The sequence below is a fragment of the Puma concolor genome, chromosome B2, assembly GCF_028749965.1.
Source record: "Puma concolor isolate L17-30 chromosome B2, mPumCon1.1.hap2, whole genome shotgun sequence".
Lineage (NCBI taxonomy): Eukaryota > Metazoa > Chordata > Mammalia > Carnivora > Felidae > Puma > Puma concolor.
In genome coordinates this window covers 12,595,838-12,603,306 of record NC_141671.1, presented here as the reverse complement: position 1 = coordinate 12,603,306, position 7,469 = coordinate 12,595,838, and the positions used below count along the sequence as shown (strand labels likewise).

Sequence of the window (7,469 nt, the reverse complement as noted above, 5' to 3'; positions counted from 1 at the left end):
GTCACACGCATCCCTCCCTGCCCACTCCCGTAGCTGGAAACCCTCTGCATCCTGCAGATTTCAGCTTGAACATCACTTTCTCAGAAAGGAACCAGGTCCTACCGCTCTGCTGAAGTCTCCCACAGCCTTCTCTACTTCTCATTCATGGAACTCACGCATTGCCTGTGACAGTTATTTGCGTAGTCATTTGTTGAGCGTCTCTGTCTCCCCGCTGCTTGTAAAGTCCCACTTACAGGAGGGAGGAGAGTGTGTGTCACTCTTTCCCCTGCATCCAGCACCCTGCATTCTACTACATGGTGGAATCCAGATATTTCTTCTAAGATATGCTCTTCCATCTAAATGTCATGTGCCCCTTTGGTCCCGGGGCTGGCGATGGCTCTGCTGTAACGGGTCCCATTTCTCGTCCTTTCTCCATACCCTGCACCCACCTCCTCAAATCATCCTAATGTTAGGGTGTCGCTTGCTTCCTGCTGGGACCCTGACTAATGCAGGTACAAATTAGATGAGCAAAAAACAAAAACAAAAACAAACAAAAAAACCACAACAGTGGCCCGATAAATGCATAGAGAGAATTAAATACTCCTAAAATTTTTTAACACTTTCATCTAAATTTCTTTTCTTTTCTTTCTTTTTTCTTTTTTTTTTTTTTGTTTAGTTTATTTATCTACTGAAAGAGAGAGAGTGCCAGGGAAGGCCAGAGAGGAAGAGAATCCCGAGCAGACTCCACATTGGCAGCACGGAGCCCGACGCAGGGCCCGACCTCACGAACCATGAGATCACGACCTGAGCCAAAATCTAGAGTTGGGTGCTTAACCGACTGAGCCACCCAGGCGCCCCCATTGAAATTTCTAAAAACCACAGCAGCTAAGCATTTGCCTGAAAATTAGACATATACTTGAAGAAAGAAGTCAGGATATGGTGTACCAGGGGATAAAAGGTACAGTTGGGTTCTTGTAAAACGTGTTCCAAGTGAGGCTAAACCAGGGGAGGGGATCCAGATGCCCAACTGTGTCCCAGCTGCCACCGCGGGGCAAGGACAACTGGGGATCCGGAGGGCGCCTTTTAAAAACTGTCAAGTAAATACAACTTTTGTCCTGTTCCGTTAACAGTGCTCAGGGGCTAGAAGTCCGCAATCAAGGGGCCAACGGGGCCAAACTCCCTTTGAAGGCTCTGGGGGGAAGCTCTTCCAGCTTCTGGCTGTTGCTGCCAAACTTCCACGTTCCTTGGTTCGTAGTTGTCTCACCCGGTCTCGGCCTCCGCTGTCACGTGGCATCTTCTCTCCACGTGTGTCTGTACCAATGCTCACGCAGAACCACCTCATCTTAACTTGATTACGTCTTCAAAGACCTCGTTCCCAAGTGGGCTCACATTCACAGGGCCTGGAGGCTAGGACCTGAACACAGCTTTGGGGGCGACGCAATTCAACGCACAAGCCCTAAACGTATAAAACCGATTTCTTCCCTCCTTCCTTCTATTTTATATAGAAAATGTTGGCGCTTGTTGGCATCCTTTCTCTCTTCTGGTTTGGTCCATCAGGCTCCAGGTCTGTCATTTTCGTTGGTGGCTGTTAACTTTACAATTCAGTCTTTTGATTATAGAATATAGTAAGTCAAGACTGTGGCTGAACTGGAAGCAGAAGTAGTATCTCCCCGTGTTAGTGTTAACAGCTCTTTTAGAATTTGTCTAGCAGGTTTTCCGGTCTTTACCGGAAGACCCCCCACCCCCAAAAAGAAGTTGTATCTCCCAGAGGTGGCTATGGTAGCGGATAGGATTTTGCGCTTTCCCTTCTTAGGAAGAGGGTGAGGGTGTCTTCGTCTTAGCTGGAATAGTTGCATGACGTTGGGCAGATGCGTGATGCTGTCCCTGTCCTTGTTACGCGGTAGAGTGATGAGGGGAGTGCCTGGTAACCAAAGGGTAGACCATCCCAGTTATCCGCGGGAGACTGATGGGGGTTGAACGAAAGAGAAAAGAAGCCATTTTTTGTTTCCTGCTTCTGATGGAGCTTCCAGAAGCTCCTGGGTGCCTACTCGGTCAGGGCAGTTCTAGCACTTGTAGCAGCAGAGTGTGCCCTGCCCTCACAGAGCTCTGACCTTGGCAGTGGTGGTGACAGTGGTAGGTAACTGTGGGCTCCTGCCTCTTTAGTGTGAGTAGGGGCTCTTGGCTTACTTCTTCCATTCCTTCTCCGATGTTCTCCCTTGCTTTACGCAGATCTGAGTTTCTGACCTAGATCGTTGTCCATCTTTTCAAAGGATTTCTTGTAACCTTTCCTGCAAGGCAGGTCTACTTGTGACAAATTTCCTTAATTTTTATTTGTCTGAGAAAGTCATGACTTGACGTTGGAAGGATCATTTCATGCGGTAGAGAATTCTAGTTTGGTAGATTTTTCTTTCAACATTGAAAATAGTTCACTCCACTCTCCTCTTGCATGGTTTCTGAAAGGGGGTCTGATATAATTCTTGTCCTTGTTCCTCTGCAGGTAAGTTAACAAAAAATAAATCTCTGGCTTCTTTCAAGATTTCCTCTTTGTTTTTGATTTCCTACAGTTTGAATATGATATGTGTAGGTGTCGAATTTTTGGTATTTATCTTACTTGGTGTTCTCTCAGCTCCCTGCATCTGTGGTTTGGTGTCATTAATTTTGGAAAATTCTCTCACTATTACTTAAACATTTTTTTCAATTGTCACCCAGTTCTTGGATAGTCTGTTCTGCCTTTTCAATTTTTTTTTCTCCTTGCATTACAGCTTTGGAAGTTTTTACTGACGTATCTTCAAGCTCACCAATTCTTTCCTTAGCTGTGTCCAGTTCCCTGAGGAGCCCATCAAAGACATTCTTCATTTTTGTTACAGTGTTTTAGCTTTCTGGCATTTACTTTTGACTCTTTCTTTGAGTTTCCATCTCTCTGTTTACATCACCCACCTTCCGTGTTGTCTCCTTTTCCTGTTAGAGCCCTTAACATATTGACCACTGTTATTTCTAAATTCCTATTCTGATAATTCTCAACTCTGTCACGTTGGAGTCTGGTTCTGAGGCTTGCTTTGTCACTTCAGACCGTGGTTTGTGCCTTAAATTACGCCTTGCATTTTGTTGTTGTCGTTGAAAGCTGGACATGATATATGGAGTGAAAGAAACTGAGATAGTTAGACTTTTGACATGAGGTTTTGTGTGAATCTGGCCAGCAGTTAGGCTGTGTTTACCCTTTGCTGTATCTATGGCATCAGAGGGCGAAATTCCCTCTGGGGTCACTGTTTTTGTCTGCCCCATTGTCTCTGGGTTTTCCTAGAGACTCCTTAAATGGGGTCACAGGCCTGCAGGTCTGTAATCACCGTTATTATACAGAAGCCCTGATTGATGTGGTGGGAAGGTGTGGGGGCAGGGAAAGTGTTTCTCGGTCCTGTCCTTAGGTCTTCCTTCCAGGGAGCCAGAGTTGGGGATTTCCCTTCCCCTGGTTGGTTACGTTCTGGCAAAACCCCCCTCGGTGACATCCGGTTACAGTTTCTCTCGAGGGCAGGCTTTTCTGAGGAGAATAGAATGCTTTGGGCTTCTTTACAAATGTTTACTCCTTCACTCCCACTCCCCAACCGGAAGCAGGAGGGGATTTTCCACCCATCTTCACTGTGGGAGCCTGGTAGGGCTCCTGGAGTTTAAAACTCAGGAAAGCGGGTGGGAGGCCTTTGGGACCAGGCCCCGCAGAAGTTCTTAACCCCCAGTCTAGAGCACTCAGAGCCTCCAGTAATTGGTCCATTATAGTCTAAGTGTTCCTACAGATGCTGGCTCCGGCTGTGCACTTCTGTTCCATGTCAGCTGTGATTCTCTGTGTCTGTCTGTCTGTCTCTCCAGTTTTGGGGACAGCAGTTTGCTCTGCGACCTCAGTTCTCTGGTGGATCCCAGAAGAGTCACTGAATTTTAGCTTGTTCCACTTTCTTCTCGTTGGGAGGACAGGGGTGACCATTTTCCAGCTCTTTGCAGGTTGGCCTGGAAACGGGAAATTCAAATACAACTTTTCAAGTTTATCTTAGAAAACCTGAAAAATGCAGAAAATTATTAAGTAGAAAATACAAATCTCCAATAATTCCACTACACAGAGATACTCACGGTAAACTATGGGTAGATATTTTTTTCCTATGCCTATGTGTATGCAGGTGTAATATATGGAACATAGTTTTTAGAAGAATTAGTCTATACATAGTTTCACAGCTTTCTTTACTCACAAAATTACAGGCTCTATACTTCCCCATGTCAGGAAAGGTTCTATATTTAATACTGCTATTCATTGCAAATATTGCAAAATATGTAGTCATATTTAAATGGAGATAACGTAGCAGAGAGGCTAGGTTCATAAATTCTGGGGTTAGATTGCCTGGCTCAAACCCTAGTCTTTCTGCTTATAAGCTACATGATCTTGGTTAACTTCTGGCACCTCTCTATGCCTCAGTTTCTCACCTGTTAAATAGAAACAATAATCCTCACTGATGTGAGATTGAGTAGGATAATCACGATTATTAGAACAATCACTTAGAACAGTGGCTTATTGAATCATTCATTACATGTCTCTGGCAAAATTAATTTTAAAAGAATCTATTTTGTGAGGCACCCGGGTGGCTCAGTTGGTTGAGCATCCAACTTCAGCTCAGGTCATGATCTCAGGATTCATGAGTTTGAGGCCCTCATTGGGCTCTGTGTTGTCAGCACAGAGCCTGCTTCAGATATTCTGTCCCTCGCTCTCTCTGCCCCCCTCCCTCTCCTGCTCACGCTCTTTCTTAAAAATAAACAAACATTTAAAAATAAAATAAAATAATCTATTTTGCATCTTGTTTGTGTATAGAAATGCAAAATATTTTAGTGCATGCTACAGTGTACTTGCTCTGTAGTCATTTTCCGTGGGGGCAAGAAGGCACATTGGTGAATGAAACTGGCTTGCCAACTTTGATTGCTTCTCCTCCCTTTGTCACACCATTGTGTCGTTATTACATCATTTCCATTTTACGGTTCAAGACGGTCTTATGCAAACAAGAAGCATGCAAAAAGCACTAAGCACACCCATACACACCACCACATACCAAAATGGCACACACAAGCAAGCAAACATAACTCTAAACAAGCTATAACTTCAAACTCTCAAAAACACATTTTCCCCAAAGCTCAACATTCCTTTGAGTCATTGTAATTTTCTTACGTCATTAATACCTCACTGCCATGTAAAGTCTATGCCACGTAAAGCCTTTTGTTTGTGGGTTCTATTTATAGTGCCTTTGTGGTTTTCCAAATGCAGCCAGTCTACAGATCACTCACCTTTCGTAAGCCCCACGCTCTGTATAGCACAGCTTATCCATGTCTGTTAGCGTAGAGGAGACCACTGCCCACCGGACCCCACCAATCTCATAAAAACCCACAAGAGTCTTATTTTCATGCTCCCCTTATCTGTTATCTCTCACATTCAATTAGCTGCCACGTTCCTGTGGGTTCTTCTTCCTCTGGGATGTCTTCCAAATCCATCTCTCCTGGTACTATCTTAACACAGGCCTGCATCCCTTGCCACCTGGCCTATTATAATAGTCTCCAGGCTGTTCTTCTTGCCTCCAGATTTTCCCTGTTCAAAACCTCTCACCACAACACTTTGACCTCCTCAAAATACTAATCTGATCATTGAACTCTCCCGGTTAAAGGTGAAGTCCAAATGCTTTTGTGTATCATTCAAAGCCCCCTCGCATTCCTAGTCTCGTTTCCAGCTTCATCTGATGGCAATCCTTCCCGCTCTCAATTCACCCTCTGGATTACCCTGTCCCCTGTTGCAGCCTCTATTTTTCTCTACTTTATCCTTCAGAGCTGGTTTGATGTCACCGCCTCCAGGAAGTCTTCTTTTTCCTTTTCCTTTTTAGGCAGAGTAGATCGCTCCATTTTTGGGTGCTTTGTCAGGGGGTTTCATATAATAAGACCCACTTGGTACCATATTACAGAGCAGATGTGACCTGCTATATTCCCTGCTGCGTCTGAGCTCTGAGGGCAGAGACCATGGGGCTTTCACCTCTGTGACCCCCCCTCCGCCTCCCAAACCCAAATAAGTAATATGTGGTCAAGAAAGGTTTTTGAATAATTGGCATTCATGCAAGCCTAATTTGAGATGGTGTGGGAAGTGGGGGGAGGGAGAGGGGCAGAGGGAGAGAGAGAGAACCTTAAGTAGGCTCCACATTCAGGGTGGAGCCCAACATGGGGCTCGATCCCACAATCTTGGGATAATGACCTGAGCTGAAATCAAGAGTCAGATGCTCAACTGACTGAACCACCCAGGCGTCCTGAGATGCTGTATATTCTTAAAGGAAAACACAGAATTAATTTAGGAACTTCGTGTCTGTTGTTTTTGTTGTCATTACACTTCTGAGAGTTTCAGGGATGAAAAGTTGTGTTACACTGGGGCAGGATCCTCTAATTAGTACTCTTGCTGGCCTAAAAATGGCAGTCCTTCTGCCTGAAGGCTTCGGATACACACATTAAAGGAAGTAAACACAGGGAGGGCCCCCGGACGCAAGTTGGCTCAATATCCTCATTATAAAACAGATGAAGAGATGGGACCTGGAGAGGTTAATGGTCTCGGCCAAAGTGAATGGAGGAGAGAAGCAGAATCGAGAATTCATTCTAATTCAGACTCTTTTTCATTAAGTCAGAGCTTAAAAAAAACAAAAGCTGTGATTAAGACTTTTGCTAATTCAAGTTAGTCTTTTCCCCAAGTAAGCTGAATTAAGGAGCTATAGTTATAGCTGATTTTTTTTCAACCTGCACAGTTTTTATTAGAAAGTACTGACCCACATATAGTCAGGTGAGAACGGACCCTATTGTCTGTTCTCATTACCTATCACCGGAGGATGCTGGTAAAGTGAAATAAGATACTCCCCTTGAACTTGAAAATATCAACTTCACAACACTCAGAATGCATACATAACTGGTAGCACCAGCTGTATGAGTCACTTGAGAAGGAAGGTCCAGGGGTGCCTGGGCGGCTCAGTCGGTTAAGCCTTCCGACTCTGTTTTGGCTCAGGTCATGATCTCAGGGCTCATGGTTCAAGCCCCTCATGGGCTGCATGCTGACAGTTCAGAGCTTCCTTGGGATTCTCTCTCTTTTCCTCTCTCTCTCTGCCCTTCCCCTGCTCATGCCCCCCCACCCCCACACCTCTCTCAAAATAAATAAACTTGGGGCGCCTGGGTGGCGCAGTCGGTTAAGCATCCGACTTCAGCCAGGTCACGATCTCGCGGTCCGTGAGTTCGAGCCCCGCGTCAGGCTCTGGGCTGATGGCTCGGAGCCTGGAGCCTGTTTCCGATTCTGTGTCTCCCTCTCTCTCTCTCTGCCCCTCCCCCGTTCATGCTCTGTCTCTCTCTGTCCCAAAAATAAATAAACATTGAAAAATAAATAAATAAATAAATAAATAAATAAACTTAAAAAAAAAAAAAAGGTCTGAAAGACCATCCATACCACTTGA

At 45.0% G+C, this 7,469-nt stretch overlaps 1 non-coding gene across 1 annotated transcript; it reads left to right on the top strand.

The window, feature by feature from the left end:
• The first annotated feature begins 1,655 nt into the window (after window positions 1-1,655).
• On the top strand, window positions 1,656-1,718 carry LOC112853819 (U7 small nuclear RNA). The gene has a single exon (XR_003222943.1). It is a non-coding gene; the product is annotated as a U7 small nuclear RNA (small nuclear RNA).
• The last annotated feature ends 5,751 nt before the right edge of the window (window positions 1,719-7,469 follow it).